Consider the following 18,934-nt stretch of genomic DNA (forward strand, 5'->3'; position numbering starts at 1 on the left):
CAATTTGTTACCTAGCAACGGGACCTACAGCTTATTGTGGGATCCGAACCACATTGTATCGAGGAATGAATTTCTATCACCAGAAATAAATTCCTCTGGTTCCACGTTGACCGAGCCGAGGATCGAACTTCGGACCACCGGATCGGTAGTCGAGTGCGAAATCCACTCGGCCACTAGATTGGGACACTCAACCAGCAAATGCCTAAGTGTAGTGACATACTACAAGCGGCAAACCGTTGCCGCGCGCGGCAGTGGCGAAAAAAATCCCGTCAGCATGTGTTATCCTATGGGACACGGTCCAGATACAGACCTGACATACTAGAGAAACCGAAGCCGCGCGCGGTCGCGGATGCCGCTGTCTATTTTTTTTCTGCCGCACATGTTGGCGGGAAAAATAATGCCGTGACCGCGCGCGGTCGCGGTTTTCAGACTCAACACATGTTAAGCTATGGCTACTGACATACTATGCCGCGAGCGGCGGCGGGAAAACATTTATCTTTTCTGGTATATATATATTTCTACTAATGTAAGTATGTTGAAAATCTCCATGTATTACTTCTATTATTTCCTTATATTTTCATTCCTTCATTATTAATGCCAATTTCACCAATATGGGTAGAAGTGGCTTTAAACTAAGAGGATAATACTATTATTATATAATTACGCAGTACTATCTATTACAATATTCATCCCTAAAAGCAAAACTGTATTTAACTGTTTTTTAATATAATTCCCTCAGCTCGTTATCAACCCAAAGTTGACAACCCTGCCTGTGATGACTTTGATCTGCAGTTGCAATTTTAATGAAATTTGCCACATCCATCCTACTCTGATGTCCAAACAACACTGAGAGAAAACCGCACTGCAGGTCGGTTTGCCGCTATAGTATGTCAGGTTCAAACTTTCGCGGTTTGCCGCTTGTAGTATGTCATAGCATGGTCAGTGGAACTAAGCAATCGTCACAGAAGGGTTCATTCTCCCCGTCCATCATATAGCCCTGAGTTAAACGCATATGGCCAATACATGTTGCAATATATTCCGCCTTCGTGGTGTCAATATGGCATCATATTAACACCCTTCACGTCCAAACATCATCGGATTAGATGACACTCCCAATCACAGTTCCCCTATTTAGCTTCGAACATGAACCCCAATCCAGGGCATGATACCCTTTTCTTTTACACAGACAGGAAATTTAATGAAAATTGAAATATCCACTATTTAAACCAAAAACCCTAGAATCAGACGTCATAGAGGATGGATAGGAAGATGGAAGGGAGCTGAAAAAATAAGGAGGAAGAAATAAAAACAGAGTAGAAGAAAAAGAGGACAGAGAGACAAAGTCAAATGGGGGAGATTGGGAAAAAGTGAAAGTACGTAGAAGAGGGAGGTATAAGTCGGTTAAGACTTACGTTTTGTCTTGTCCTTTCTTCAAGATCACAGATAAACCAAATGGGGTGGTCCCAAGGGCACCCACCAAAACATTCCATCATCTGTGTCACCAGCCAAGACATAGCCATTGACTATTATACACCATAGGGGATGCAAGAAGCAGAACACCAGGAATTACCACAGACTGACAATCTTCAATCAGTTTATGAGATATCCAGAGGTGATGCCCATGTCAAGCACCAGTTCTAAGAACTCCATAAAAGCCTTGGTCCATTTCTTTCTCTGGTTCAGTTTTCCTCCCACCATCCAGAGCAACAAAGCAGACAATTTATGTCAAGAGTTATCGGATAGCCTAGCTAGCCATGGCATAACTAACCTCTACTCAACACCTTACCGCCCGGAAAGACAGGAAGTGATCGAGTGGTCCCATCAGACCCTCAGTGCCCCAGCTCTCCACCTTAGCAGAACAGATTGGAGCAGGGTTGAAGGAGAATCTGCCCTATGAACTATTTTCCATCCCGTAGGTGCCGTCTGACACCCAATGGTATAGCCCATTTGAACTTTTATTCACTCACTCGCCACAGGCCCCATAGACATTCTGTTCGAGGCTTGGGCAGATCTGGAGAAGACAGCATGGGCAGACAACCTACCTACTATCCAGCGGAATCTCAGGGTAGCACGGGCTGTGGCCCAAACTCAAGAAGCAGCAACCCAAGATCAGGTTAAGGTGCTGGTTAACAAGGAAGCAAGAACCCATAGCTTTGAGGTCGGGTAGGAAGCCTTAGTGCTTCGACTGGGAGCCTTTCAACCCTTCCTATGCAGTTCACAGGTCCTAACAAAATTCTAGGCAGCAGGACATCAAGGATCTACCCGCACGTGACGAAGGATGAACAGAGTTGCACGTCAATGACGGAACACACCATTTGGTTGGAGGACTCCACACAGCCAATTGCACAAGGATACTTTAAAGTAAATCCCCAATGTGCCCAGATGATACAGGCCTGGGTTTAACTCTAGCTAGACCTGGGCTTCATAAAAAATGCCGTAGTCACTGGGACATCCCAGTGGTGTTAGTTCTTGAGGAAGGTGGCGTGGGATTGGCTGTGCATCCACTTCCTGAAACTGAATGCAGTGACAAAGCCAAAACCATCCCTACTGCTAGTCCCGAGATTATGAAGATAACACGCTACTTACTGTACTAGCATGAAAAATATATAAAAAAAGAGAAATATATATATACTTATATATATATATATATATATATATATATATATACATATATATATATATATATATATATATATATATATATATATATATATATATATATATATTGGGGGTTTACTTTAAGTATCCTTGTGCAATGGGCTATGTGGAGTCCTCCAACCAATATATATATATATATATATATATATATATATATATATATATATATATATATATAATATATATATACTATATATACATATATATATATATATACATATATATAATATATATATATATATATATAATAATATATATATATAGAGAGAGAGAGAGAGAGAGAGAGTGACGAGAGAGAGAGAGAGAGAGGGGGGGGGGGGGGGGGGGAGGGGGGGGGGGCGGTGGCGGCGCTGAACCATGCATTGTGAGAGTTGCCGATTTCCATATTTTTGAAAGTGAAACCTGAGTGTGAGCTACAAGGTTGCACGAGGGGGGGTTGGAGAACCTTCCCTTCGAGTTCAACAAAACAATGACTGAATAGTACCAAGAACAGAAGCTCAAATGATGTTACAAGGGACACTGACAAATTTTTTGGCTGATAATGAAGCACAAAAAAAAAAAAAATTGCCAAAACAGTTAATAAAACAAATACTAACATACAGGTATATTTAACTGCCAATGCAGAATCACAGGAATTTCTTTCTAGTGATTAGAAATCCATTTCTCGATATAATGTGGTTCGGATCCCACAATATAAGGTGTATGTCATGTTGTTCGGTAACCAATTGGTGCCTAGCCACGTCAAAATATCTAACCCTTCAGGCCAGGGAAAAATAGAGTAGATATAAAAAGAGAGAGATCCAATGATAGACAGATGGATAGTCAGAGAGAATAGGAGAGAGAAAGAGAAAGAGAAAGAGAAAATTACATTAAAGCAACGTATGTTTATCGTACTGTAACCCAAACAAGCAGAAGTGTTTAGCAGCCAAGCGGCAATTAAAAACTGCATTTACCTGCTTTACGATAAAACACCGAAGTAACATTTCACCTACTGGCCGAAACCAGACACTGCCAGCAACCCAAACAAGAGGAAGTGTTTACCGTGCTATCGGCAATAAAAAAAATGCATTTAGCGGTTCTGCGATAAAGCTCTGAAATAACCTTTGACCTGCAGCAGAAATTAAACACTTCCGGTGACAAGAAGGTGTTGAAATTTATTACCACCAAAAAGGTTTGTACCATGGACGCTATCATTAATCACCCACCAATGAGGAGGACCAGCAGACGGCAACAGAAAAAGACAGCCTACTACTGAAGGAAGAGACTTCTTTGAAGAGATGTCGAAGCAGAAGCAGAGAGAAGAAAAACAGCAACTAGAAGGTAAGGTCTTGTTGTGCCTTACCAGCCTTGGGGAAGAAAGACATCAAACATCGACATGTCGCTAAATCACAACACTTCATTTCAAGCAGATGATAACAGAGCTGAACCACCCTCAATGCTAACTAAATGTGTATGTAAAACTGTGTAAATATTTAGTTTGTGTTAATGAAATAAGAACAAAAACTTTGCTGTGTCTTTCTAAGCCTCCTGAGACTACAAGAATCCAGAGTATCCAGAGAATCTACAAATCTACAATGAATATAAAAACACTGCAATACACTGGTGGTCTACAATTAAATTAAAGCAATTGCAATAAACTTATATTACATTGGTGGCAGTGGTGGGAAAGCTGTTAACCAGCTCAGTGGTCTGGTTAAACTAAGATCTACTTAACTTATGTTCAGAGCCAGAATGTAACTAGAATACATACCACCGAGTCGAACTCAGTTCTTATCTGCCCTGATAGCCGATTTGAAGAAGTAACTGTCAACCATGTATTAACCCAGCAAGCAAGAAATAAGCTTGAATTAGGATGGATGAACTTCAGAGTGGTTATAAAATTAATTTGACATCAATGAGGTATTTGTAACAGACTATTAGTATTCAAACAATATAAAATAACAATGCTTTACCACCCTCTCTCTCTCTCTCTCTCTCTCTCTCTCTCTCACCTCCAAACAACGATATTGGAACAAGTCAGGAAATTAATTATATTGGCAGGGTATTCCTCTCCTGCATAGACAATGTAATTCAAATATAATGTTGGTTTACTCATTTGATGTATACGAATCAATTATCATGAGGAAAAGCAGACAAAGTATCAATAACACAAATGAAGAGTTAACTTTCTCAGGATTCAATTGAAAAGTTAGTTATTTCCTAACATATAATTTTCTGAAAAGAAAATAATTATAGTTTTCTGAAGAAAATTATTGTGCTGGCATAGTCTGTCCGTCCGCACTCCATCTTAAGTGCTTCACACAGGGTCAGTGAGCTTGATTTGTCAGCCCTCTGGCTTGCAAAATGAGGTCAAGAGAACTGAGAAAGACAAACCATCTATAATTACTTAAGAAAAAGAGTGAAAGAGCGAGTCTTTCCTTCTCAAACTGTCAAGAAGAGGACCTTCAGTAAAAGCAAACTTTCTATCATGTACCAAACTCGGGGCAACTAGCGGCTTCTTCCTTATCTTTCTTTTCTGCTGGAAGTCATAACCAGGTCATGTATCAAACGAAAATCAGTTGATTAACTTCAGTGAAGAAGAGGTTGTGAAGAGACCCCTAAAAAGACGTGAAATGAACTAACTAGTGACAGGCGAGTCATGCATAGCCAGCAAAGGAGATTCTCGGGGAAGTATACGCAGATGCTAAAGAATCCAGGCAACTTATTTTGGACCAAATGTTATCCTCTCGCATGTACTACTACTTATTTCTCAGACTAACATTTTGATAACTGGTAAAGAATCAAACGCTTACATTTTCAGCAGTATTGTGACGGATCACAATAAAGGAAGAGACCAGAGGAAGTCATACTGGGACAGGGAAACAAAACCAAGATTCGCCACTCCTAGTCATAGCTACTTTTCAAAATCCCCTTAAAAGTATCATGCAACATTAATCAAAATTGTGTGTTCCTAAGAAGATGTATTATTAGTATAGGCTTAAAAAATGTGAAATGCGTTGAGCAATGATGTAAACGGGTAAACATGGAAGGATATGAAGAAAAAGCACTAAAGATAAGGTAAGAGACAAATGTATCAATGTCAACTGGTGAGGAAATAGCACATTTTTACAGAAGCCCAAAGTTAGCATGCAGTTGTGAGGCGTAGAGGCAAAAGGAGTGACTTTGTACAGTCGTCTTAGAAATTTCTGAACAATAATAGCTAAAGCTTCCAATTCTGAAGAATGTTACTTTCCTATAAATATGAATTCTTTTTCAGCCCGTAATAATTGACGACATGGATGCTAGCTTTTTATTATTATTATTATTATTATTATTATTATTATTATTTTATTATTATTATTATTATTATTATTATTATTATTATTATTATTATTATTATTATTTGCATTCGAATTTTAACTTGAAAATAAAACCATACCGATACAGGATTTATTGAGTTTCCACGGAGAGAGAGAGAGAGAGAGAGAGAGAGAGAGAGAGAGAGAGAGAGAGAGAGAGAGAGAGAGGTATTGATTCTAGGTGTTCTGTTACAGGGGGTATGCTTAAAACGATGTGTAATAATTTCCAAATTGTTCTAAAGAAATTGTAGATGTTCTAATCATTTTTTCATAGTCATATGTTAATACTAGCTAATACTAATTTCCTAAAACTAAAGCTTCATTATATCATCCAAAACTTTTTATGAGAAAAGTTTTCTGAATACGAACTGGGCCTCACGTATTGAAAGTTTAATAATGCTACATCATTTCCTTTCAGCAATCTGTCTTTAGCAGTTTTGTGCAGAATGCGCAAATGTAGTACTTTATTCAGATATTTTGCTCTACGAAATATTAGCGGAAATATTATTTCGTCATTATCCACATAACATTCCCATTACCTTAAAGAAGTATTTGATGATTAAGTGAAAATACGTTAAATATCGCGTGTTTGATACAATCTATTACTCTATTACGCGACTCTATCTATATATTGATATATTTCTATATGTGAAAAATTTTTAATTAGTTTATTTGCAGTCATGTAACGTTTAGTACTAAAATAATCATTATTCATACTAATCAATAGTTGCTAGGAAAAGTGTTACCTGCACACGAGCGCGCGCGCACACATGCATACTGATATATATGTTGTCAAGTACCGGCTTTCTTCATTAATTAAACGGATCCGTGTACATATTGTATATACCTAAATAAATAACTAATGGTAACCTTCTTTCGTAATAAGTACGAAATCCTGAAATTAAGTTAAAATGTAGCTCTCCAGTATCCTTGTAAAACCTACCTTCTGATTCCCCTCCCCCCCTGTCTCGTTCTCTTTACTCCCCTCTCCCCCCATCCCCCCCCTCACGTTTTTCCTTCACTCTGGCTTATTTGCCACCTGTGTGTCTCGTCCCAGCTCCTGCCTCGTAAGCGCTTGTTAAGAACTTCTCTGAGCATTGTGAGTACGGTTATTATACCATATGATATTTTGGATTTGGTATTGGGCAGAATATTTAGTTTATTATGTTGGTTATGTTAATTAATTGGTAATATTTTGATATGTGAAGTTTTGTTTATTAAATGTAATTGTTTTATTGTTTTTTCCATATAACCTATTGTTAATTTTGTGGATTTAACTTGAACCTTGACAATGTAAATATATAAAATGAAATTTATGTAATCGACTGTAGTTATATGTATTTTAGAAGCAAATCCGTCCAGTGTCCCGAAATATTTAATCATATATTCTAATTTCAGTCTGTTATCCAGATGTCAAACGCAAAACAACGAATACGAACGGAAATTCGAACGGACATCTTTTCTGGCACATACACATGACTTTGAAGTTTTCAGATGTTCCAAAGAAACAGTTTCTGGAACATTTGCCTCGAGCCTGGAGGGGATCTGTCTGGGCTCCTCTTCCCCAGAAATATCTATGAGGTATTTCTGTTACCAACCTAATGCGTCTTTCCCATTTCTATCTTGGGGAATAAGGTTACAGATTTGAAGCCCTTGTGGTTTGTATTTCTTGGAAAGAAAAAACCCTAATAAATATCAAGCAAAACCCCAAACTATTATACTCATACGCGAAAAAGATGAATAAAAGAAGAATAGAAATTGGCCCTCTAGGAATTGAAGGGAGATTGACGAATGAAAAAAAGGAAATTTGCAACATATTGGCAGAACGATATAAGAGAGAATTCACCCCTAGAATAGATAATGAAGATAATGATATAGAAGTAAGGGATGAAAATAGTGAATATTTAGCTGACATAGATATTAATGAAGCTGAATTGATTGGCAGGCTAATTAATGAAATTAAAAATGGAGCTGCAGCAGGGCCTTGATGGAATTCCTGCTATTTTGTTAAAAAAAGTAGTTCATTCTATCGCAAAGCCACTTGCAATATTATTAAGACAAAGTGTAGATACAGGCAAGATTTATGATGAGCACAAATTAGCATATATTACCCCTACTTTCAAAAGTGGATCAAGACTATAGGCAAGTAATTATAGGCCTGTGAGTCTAACATCACATATTATGAAAGTGTATGAAAGGGTAATGAAGAAAATATTATTAAACATTTAATAAAAAATAAATTTGTTTAATATAGGACAACATGGTTTCGTACCCGGAAAAAGTACACAAACCCAATTGTTAGTCCACTGTGAGAACATATTCAAAAATATGAAAAGCGGAAATGAAACAGATGTGGTTTATCTAGACTTTGCAAAAGCTTTTGACAAAGTAGACCATAATATATTAGCGAAGAAAATTAGAAAACACAATATCGTGGATAAAGTAGGAAGATGGTTAAAAGAATTTTTACACAACAGAATACAGATATTTATTGCAAACGATGAGAAATCGGATGAAGCCAAGGTAATATCCGGTGTGCCACAAGGTACGGTGTTAGCTGCAATACTGTTTGTTATTATGATTGAAGACATAGACAGTAATGTTAAGGATTCGGTAGTGAGTAGTTTCGCTGATGACACAAGAATAAGTAGAGAAATTACTTGTGATGAAGATAGGAACGCTCTACAAAGAGACCTTAACAAAGTATATGATTGGGCAGAGGTAAATAGGATGGTATTTAACTCTGATAAATTTGAATCAATAAATTATGGAGACAGAGAAGGAAAGCTATATGCATATAGGGGACCTAATAATGAGACAATCACAAATAAGGAAGCAGTTAACCCTCTTACGCTGAAGCGGTAAAAAAAAATTGTCTCCCGTGTGCCGGAGGTGTTTCAGAGTGAGCGCGGAAGCGGAAAAAATATATTTTTTTTTTTAAATCACAGCGCGCTTAGTTTTAAAGATTAAGAGTTCATTTTTGGCTCCTTTTTTTGGCATTGGCTGAGGTTTAGTATGCAATCATCAGAAATGAAAAAAATATCATTATCATATATAAATAATGCGATATATGATAGTGCAAAAACGAAATTTCATATATAATTTTATTCAAATCGCGCTGTGCGCAAAACGGTTAAAGGTAACAAGTTACTTTTTTTTCGTTGTAATGTACACTAAATTGCAATCATTGTGGTATATAACACATTGTAAAACGATAAAAGCAACACAGAGAAAATATTATCGCAAAATGATGCATGAATACGCAACGCGCGAACGTAAACAAATATTTTTTTCAAAAATTCACCATAAATCTAAATATTGTCCTAGAGACTTCCAATTTCTTTCAAAATGAAGACAAATGATTGAATATTACTATACTGTAAGAGTATTAGCTTACAATTGCAGTTTTCGACCATATCTGACGAGTTAAAGTTGATCGAATGTCGAATTTTTTATATATATATTTTTATATGCAATTATTTCGGAAATAAGAAAAGCTACAACCTTCAAATATTTTTCGTTTTATTCTACATGGAATTGCGCACATTTCCATATATAAAACTCTATGAAATGCCTAATATGAAACGGAGCAAATATTCCGAGAATGGGACGTACACATTTCGGAGATTTGTGGCGGAGAATCCGCGCGCGGAGGGAAGGAAAGATTTTTTTTTAAATTCACCATAAATCTAAAATATTTTGCTATGAGACTTCGAATTTGTTTCAAGATGAAGATACTGATTACTAGACTGTAAGAGTTTTAGCTTTACAATGCGTTTTTTCGACCATTTCGGTAGAGTCAAAGTTGACCGAACGTGGTTTTTTTTCTATTTATCGTGATTTATATGCAAATATTTCAAAAATGAGAAAAGCTACAACCTTCAATTATTTTTTGTTGTATTCTACATGAAATTGCGCAATTTTCATATATAAAACTTTATGTAACGGCTAATTTAAAATGGAGCAAACATTACCACAATCGCACGTATGATTTTTTCGGAAGAGTACCGGCGCGGACGTAAAGAAAAATGTGATTTTTTTCATAAATTCACCATAAATCGAATATTGTGCTAGAGACTTCCAATTTGTTGCAAAATGAAGGTAAATGCTTGAATATTACTAGAATATAAGCGTTTTAGCTTACAATTGCGTTTTTCGACCATTTCGGTAGAGTCAAAGTTGACCGAAGGTTGAAAGTTTGGCAAATTATCGTTATTTATATGAAATATCTCAAAACTTGATGCCCCAAAAGCTACAACCATGGGTTGTATTTAGTTGTATTGTGCATGGAATTACGCACATTTCCATATATAAAACTTTATATAACGGCTAATTTTAAAATGGTGCAAACATTACCAAAATCGCATGTATGATTTTTTTCGGAAGTTACCGCACGGACGTAAGGAAAAAGTTTTTTCATAAATTCACCATAAATCGAAATATTGTGCTAGAGACTTCCAATTAGTTGCAAAATTAAGGGAAATGATTGAATATTACTAAAATATAAGAGTTTTAGCTTACAATTGTGTTTTTAGACCCTGCATTTGCCACCCATAACGGGTGACCATGACTTAGGCTACATCTATGGGAATGTTAAGACCCATAAGCAAGGGAACCCCCTTCGCCCCATAATCAGCCAGATCCCTGCCCTTACGTACCTGTTGGCCAAGAAACTCAATACCAGCTTAACCCCGTACGTCCCAGATAGGCACAGCTTGAAGTCGTCGGCCGAGTTCTTGGAAGCCCTACGAGCAACGCCCCCCGGAGGATGCATCGCTTCGATGGATGTAGAGTCCCTCTTTACCAACGTCCCCGTAGACGAGACCATACAAATGATCTTGGACAGAGTTTACAGGGACCCCGGCACTCCATCCTTAAACATCCCAGAGCATGCCCTTCGAGCCCTGCTGGAAATCTGTACTAAGAAGGCCCCTTTTGCTGATCACCGTAGCTATATGTACACCCAGATCGACGGCGTGGCGATGGGATCTCCCCTTGGGGTCCTTTTCGCCAATTTCTATATGGGTACCGTCGAAGAGAGGATCTTCCAGGAATTCCAACAAACCAGGAGGGTGTACGTGCGCTACATTGATGGACACCTTCGTCTGCGCCGACTCCCAGGATGATAGAGAAGCTGCGACGTGCATTCCACGACCATCAGCTGCCTCACGTTCACGATAGAACATTGCAAAGACCGCCGCCTCCCCTTCCTTGACGTTCTTGTCGAACAGCGAGATTCCTGAATTCAGCACGAAGGTGTACACGCAAGCCGACGAACCTGGGTATGTGCATTGAACGGTGAGAGCGAGTGCCCTGAGAGGTATAAGCGCTTCCACCATCAGCGCCTTCGTCAGGAGGGCCCTCTCACACTGCTCCTCCTGGAATGATACACACAGTGAGTTGGAGTGCGCCGCCCTGGTCCTCATCGACAACGGACACACCAATCTGCTGTTGATGAATCTATAAGGAAAAATATGGAAGCCTGGTACCACCAGGAACCCCGCCCCGAGTTGCAGAGCCCATCAAGCTGTTCTACAAGGGACATTTCCACCGGAGGTACAAGGAGGACGAACAAGCCCTCAAAAAGATCATCGACGAAAACGTCAGCCCAGCCGACCCAGAGACAAATACTAAGTTAATTATCTATTATAAAACGAAGAAGACGACTAGCCTGGTGATGAGAAAACAACCCTTCGCGCCCCCCCTGTAGGATCCTTGAAGAAGACGAGTGTGGTCTACCGTTACACATGCCCCGTCCGAGGATGCCTCGGCAAATACGTCGGTATGACCTCCATGCGTTTCTCCAAGCAAATCTCCTGCCACGCTCAAGAAGGAGCAATCTTCAACCACGCCAGGACTGCTCATAACAAACGGATAAAGAGAAATTATATTATTCCTAATATCGAAATAATAGACAGACAACGGATCCCCGACGTCTGTGCCTCTTAGAAGCCCTCCATATAGGCAAGGAGAAACCAAAATCTTTAACATCACCAAGAAACGTTTCTCCTTCCCACCGCCGCCCGGAGAGCAGCGATCGACCCCCCGACAATACCAGATGATCAGGAGCCCTCCCCCACGGAATGACAGGATTCCTGCTACGGACGGAATTCTGTCGTTCATCCCCAGGCACACTACTGTGGCGCTCGCACGAGAGAATCCCCGAGACCTTCGAGGCGAGATCCACGACTTCGTCCAAGACCGGCCCGACCAATGAGAATGCAACTCTAGGTCCGAGCCGCTATAAATACCGCCCCACAGACTTCCTTGCGACAGTCTCTTCAAACGACTCGTCCGAGGATGACTGCGAGAAGGTCGAAACGTTACGTAATACCAGATATACCAGCTATACAGCACCAATACCAGCCCCTAAACCGAAGACGAACCCGGCACCGAACTGAACTACGCCTACGGAATAATACCAGCACTGACGACGACCCCTGCTTGACCTGGACCCGATATCCTGTTCCAATAAAAGATTACCTTCAGCATTTATGATTTTTGAAAATTCCCAATATGAATATTGGTCAGTTACTCAGAATCATCGCTAAGCCTGAGAAGCGAATTGTAAGGAAAAATAGAAAAAAACAATATATTAAAATCAACTCGCTTAATTCCTAGCCATTCTTTTTAACAGTATTTGCCTAAAAAGAGGGTCTTCTACCTAAATATTATTATATATTATTATTATATTATTATTATTATTATTATTATTCGAAGATGAAACCTAATCATATGGGACAAGCCCACAGGGGCCATTGATTTGAAATTCTAGCTTCCAAAGAAGAGATCCCACTTATTAAAAAAGGGAACATAAACTGTTGTAAATTAATAAAGAAATAAATATTGATTAAAATGCAAGAACAGAATTACGGTAATAATGCACTGCATTTTCGTTTGAACTTCTGAAGTTCCAATTGCATGAGATCCTCTGGGAGGCTGTTCCAAAGTTCAACTGTGAAGACTAAAGTCCAGTGCTGTAAGGGTATTCACTACATAAAAAGTTATCAAACTGAATAAAATTACTAACTAACCATTAATTTATAGGAAGTTTCATAGCATAGTAAAATTCTTTTACCAAAAAATATTTCTTAATTATTTGCTTTCCTTTAAAAATCAGTGACGTATAACGTTTAACGTTGTGCATTCACACTCGTCATATCAAATTGAGGGAGTCATTAACGCCAGTGTGGGATAAACAGTTGGAATGTTTGTCTTTCTCAGTTACTCAATTTGTTGTATTTACTTTTTGTCTCTTCTACTGTGAACTTAAGGGGTCCGCTTAATGATTCGTGAAACGCAAGAGGCAATTGGCTTTTGACACGTGTAAATGTTAGAGGATTGTTCATTCTTTCGTAATTTCTTATGATGCCCATACCTGTAAAGAAACGAGCATAGTGTGTATGTAGGCAAATATGTATAATAATTATACACAAATATATGTGTGTGTTTTCACCCATGAGTGTTATGATCTCCCTTCCTTGCAATAAAGTTTTGTGACACATCCCTTAATTCGTCCTGAGTGCGCCCCACCCGGCAAATTAACGGGTGATTAACTTATTGCTTCACTTAAGAAGGGAACAAAGGTTTCAGAGGAACGCTTCAAGTCATCCCCGCCTCTTCCGAAATCGCATACGGTCCCCTTCCATTGTTGTAAAACAATTGTCGAGAATAGCACATCACGATACTCAACTAAATACAATTTTATTGCGACTCCAAAGTTATATATATAATTAGAACAACTGGAGACTACTATTTCAGTTGTTTGAAAACTTCTATTTAAAAGCGTTTTTCCAATAGGCTTTTGGAATCAGCTTTCGTGAAACGCATATTTTCTTTGCTTTCATTTGACAGCACCTCTGCCTAAGTTATAAATGAAAGTCACTCGTAAATACAATGTTCGTGTTCAGCAATTTGGCCGACTGCACATGACTAATAATATAGCTTTTGCCGGCAGATGTTCGTCTGAACGTTTCGGAAGCTTTGCTACTTTGAAACGCAGAACAAAATTAAATTAAATGCAATGAAATCGTTTTTTTTAAAAATAAAAAGGGCTAAATGCATTGTAAAGAAGTGTAAAGTAAGGACAATAATGATGGTTAGGTTATGGTCAATTTCCAACCAGAAAAAAAAGGTTTCATGGGTAACTCGGTGAATGTTTCATCCAATTTTCTTCAGGGTTTTGTTACGATAAGGTTTTCCTTTCCGATTATCTAAAACTGATAATCGTCTTCCTATAATGAAATTTTGGTTGTTAGTCTTCACAGGTATCCGAGGTGAATTAATACGTTTACAGTCTGCTGGTGAGTTCTGGACTTGGCTAAAACAAACCCTTGACCGAGTTCTACAAGATTATCCTAACAAAAACCGAAAAATTAATCATCAGGCTTTGTTACCTTTATCACAAAGAATTCTTATTTCGCAACATGAGGAACCTCTTCGAATACTGGGTTCTGAATATTTATAGTTTATGTATATATATATGTATATAGTATATATATATATATATATATATATAATATATATATATATATATATATATATATATATATATATATATACATACACATATACATATACATATACATATACATATATATATATATAATATATGTATATATATATATATATATATATATATATATATATATATATATATGTATATATATATATATATATATATATATATATATATATGTATATATATATATATATATATATATATATATATATATATATGTATATATATGTATATATATATATATATATATATATATATATATATATATATATGTATATATATAAACATGAACGAGAAACACGCAGTCAAAACATATTATTGAAGTGTTGCACGGTTATCATTAATGTGTGTGTGTGTGTGTGTGTATAAGAGTTTTAATTCTTGTTCTCGACATCAATTACAACTTGTAAGAGAGAAACCCTCCTTAAGAGTGAAGCAATTCATTTTGTACAGATTTATGATTGCTGGGAGTTGGACGCGAGACAAAAAGTCATTTATCTCTATTACTTTGAGGCGAAAGTAATTACTATCAACCTGGTGTTGGGTGGTTTCTTCCCGTCATAATGTCTCTCTCTCTCTCTCTCTCTCTCTCTCTCTCTCTCTCTCTCTCTCTCTCTCTCTCTCTCTTTCAAGAGGTTCCCTTATTAAAATATGATGGATGATCTTTAATGCACAAATTTCACTTTAAAAAGACAATTTTTTGTTTTTTTTGAAGCAAGCATGTATTATATCAGAGCTGAGCATTAAATCTTCGAGTCATGGAATTTTATTTAAAAGTTTAACAGATTTTTGAGCCTCTTGATTTGTAAACACTACTTGGACACTGAACGTTTTGTTTTTCTACAGAATCGTTAGCTAATAAGAACCTTTAAAAACGCGTTGTTTTCCTTTGTGGAAAAAATTAAACACTAAACTTTTACCTAATTTTTTGCTAGTGGAAAAATGAGATGGCAAAAGTATTATTATAAATTTAAATTTTGTAGATGAATGGCTTTATTCTTACAATCTTAATTATCGCAATCTCATTGAAAACAAACGACAATTCACGTATGACTGGAAAAAGCGCCAAGATCTCATCTTATCCTCTACATGTAATCTTTCCTTGCATGGAGGACTTCGCCCAGTATTTCGGAGAACCGTTCTGGGTTTTTTTCCCGCCAGTCTATTTAGCAAGACCTCCGTTACCATGGAAATTGGAGGGCAAAATACTATGGAAGATAGTAAGCCGGAACTAAATATTTGGTGGGGAGCGCGAGCGTCATTAATCACTGTGTTCGTCTGTGGCACCTGGCTGGTGCCACAGATGAACGCAGTGATAATGACGATCGCACTCCTCACCACATATTTAGTTCCGGCTTACTTCTTCCATAGTATTTTACCACAATCTAGGCTATCTAGACCGTGTATTTTACCCACCAATTTTCATGTAAACAAAGATCTTGTTAACTAGGCTTGTGGGGAAACAAAAAAAAAAAAAAAAAAAAAAAACGGCTCTCCGAAATACTGGGCGAGGTCTTCCATGCATGTAAGATTGCATGCAGAGGATACAATGAGATTTTTGAACCTCCAAGATGGGAGTGACGTGAGTTTGTACAAATCATGAGGATTGGAAATTGCCTTACTGAGGAAACCGTAAAGGCAGCGCGAAGAAGCAATGAGTATTTTCAGTGTTAGGAAGGACAGTTTAATGAAACAAGGAGGTTACTAACTTTGCAGATACGCTTCGTTAAATCGCACCGTTATAGTTCAGGTTTTATTAGTTGATAACAATAAAGTAGCTTCTTAGAGCTATCTTTACAGATTCCCAGTAACGCAATTTCCAGTCCTCATGATTTGTACAGCTGACGTCACTCCCATCTTGGAGGTTTTTTCTTCTCCAGCGGCAATTTATCACATCAAGTCGACCCGAACCAGGCACCGCCTCCAACCCCAGCCGGCCCACCCTCGCCATTCGCGCTACCTCTCTGGAGTCTGCATGCGCATACTATTCGGTTTGCATTATGGCCTCGCTTTGTTTCCAAGCCTGTTTATCCGTCTGGTTGAGTATAAATTATGGTATCTACGAGATTTCCCTTCCCATTTCATTCGGAATTATAATGTTTCAATATAACGTAAAGAATTTAATAATGAAATGCAAGTTGTATCCCCATAATTGCATTCAAGTAAACCTTCTTGCGTTGGCTCCTGGTCATATATCTTTCTTGTCTATGATTTCAGATAAAGCATTTAAGTTATTACCTACTTCGATGAACAGATACAGAAATGCATCCCTACACATTTCTACCAACCGCTGCCAGCAAAAAAATTATTATTTCTTAATGAGTCTTCATTTCAGTTCATAATTTCGGTTTAAACATTGTGGAAAATTCACCTTAACATATATACGCACACATCCACCCACCCACACACACTATATACATACACACACACACACACACTCACATATATAACACACACATATATATATATATATATATATATATATATATATATATATATATATATATATATATATATATATATATATAATATATATATATATATATATATATATATATAATATATATATATATATATATATATATATATATATATATATATACTGTAAATACATTATGTGTGTGTGCTCGTGTATATGTATGAATTTTAATTTGTGTGTATAAACGTGCATACGTACTTACACTCATGTGCGTAGGTAATTCCTAATTCTTTACAATAAACCAAAATAGTAAAGATGTTGACAAGCTCCATCCAATCATCTCCGACCTTGGCGTCTGAGAGAGAGAGAGAGAGAGAGAGAGAGAGGAGAGATGAGAGAGAGAGAGAGAGAGAGAGTTCAGCATCTTTTGCCTTAATGTCTAAGCATCAGGCACTCGTCGTATTTGGTATAACACCCATTTATATTCTCGCCTCCCTCAACCAGTTTCCTTTGCTAACCCGTAGAGTCATCTATGAAACCAAGACTGAAAGCCAGAACTTCCAGAGTACCGAGCAGTTAGCAGACTGAATAATTCAAGGAGCACTTCGAGTATTCCACGAGGATTATTACGAGGAGGGAGGTAGATCCTTCTAAGCTGAGGCTCCTGTTGCCATACTGCCTGACCTCAGATCTAGTTGTAATGGATTGTTTAAGATCCAACGCAGTCAGCAATGGTGAATTTGATCAAGAATGGCATCCTACTATTAGCTATCAAATACTCCGCTAGTGTAAACAGAAATAAACCATTTTCTAATATAAGAATATTCATTCTTGACTGAAACAATATATGTATATACACACACAGATAGATATATAATATATATATATATATATATATATATATATATATATATATATATATATATATATATATAATATATATATATATATATATATATATATATATATATATATAATATCTGTGTGTGTATGCATGTTTGTAATATATATATATATATATATACATGGCATAACGCTTCTCTCATTCTACAATGTCTATTGCACTTGTGGTAACTTAAAACTGCTTCAGTTACAAATGATGTTACCAATAGTAAGTTATACCATAGCAAGTTAGAAAAGAGAAATTGCTGTTTATCACAGATCCGCAATAAACAAAGATGGGGATCAGAAAGTCAAGCAATTTTTGTGTAGTTCAGTTCAGTTCACTATAACGAATCCAGGTAATAAAGTCACAGATAAAAACGTCCCAGAAGAAGCTCATAATTATTTTTTTTATGCATAAAAGTTCAGTTTCCTGTGAAAATTCATTATAGCAATTAAGCAAACGTTTTGTATACATATTTTTTCTGTGCTCTGATATGTAAAACAAATAAATACATAGAATTGAGTAAGATAATAGGATTACATCCTACATAATAATATTCATGAAGTGAGCATATAATATTGCAATGATATACGTAGATGATAATTACCGTAAATGAAAAATGAATCCTTGCTTGGTTCCTAAACAAACTATCAATAAAATAGAAAACATAATATTTTTGTGGAGGATACCTCAGAAGTACGTATGGAATAAAGCCACTTGTACTGAAAGTATCAGTGAAGTATATTGTCATGTGAACGATTATTCTTTTTCATTATTTCAGGGAGTATAAATACACACAGTGAAAGTAAACTACAATGACTTATTGTTTGTTCCCTACTTGGACCTAGCGAACGGCAGAGAGGATTAGCGTATCCAGTTGGGCGATTATGGAGAGCGATTATGGTCTTATAAGATCACCGCATTTTGTAAACAACTTTTGTTATGTCTAAAAGGTGAATATGCTCGCTGTATATGAAACCTTTCTGCTGTCCGTTACCGAATTTATGAAAACAATAAGTGGCGATAGCTCGATCCGCACGACCCCACATTTAGGCTGAATCGTGTACTTCCATGCTTCCAGAATTTCACATCATTTCTACTGGAATAAGTTT

The sequence above is a fragment of the Macrobrachium nipponense genome, chromosome 42 (assembly GCF_015104395.2).
Source record: "Macrobrachium nipponense isolate FS-2020 chromosome 42, ASM1510439v2, whole genome shotgun sequence".
Taxonomy (NCBI): domain Eukaryota; kingdom Metazoa; phylum Arthropoda; class Malacostraca; order Decapoda; family Palaemonidae; genus Macrobrachium; species Macrobrachium nipponense.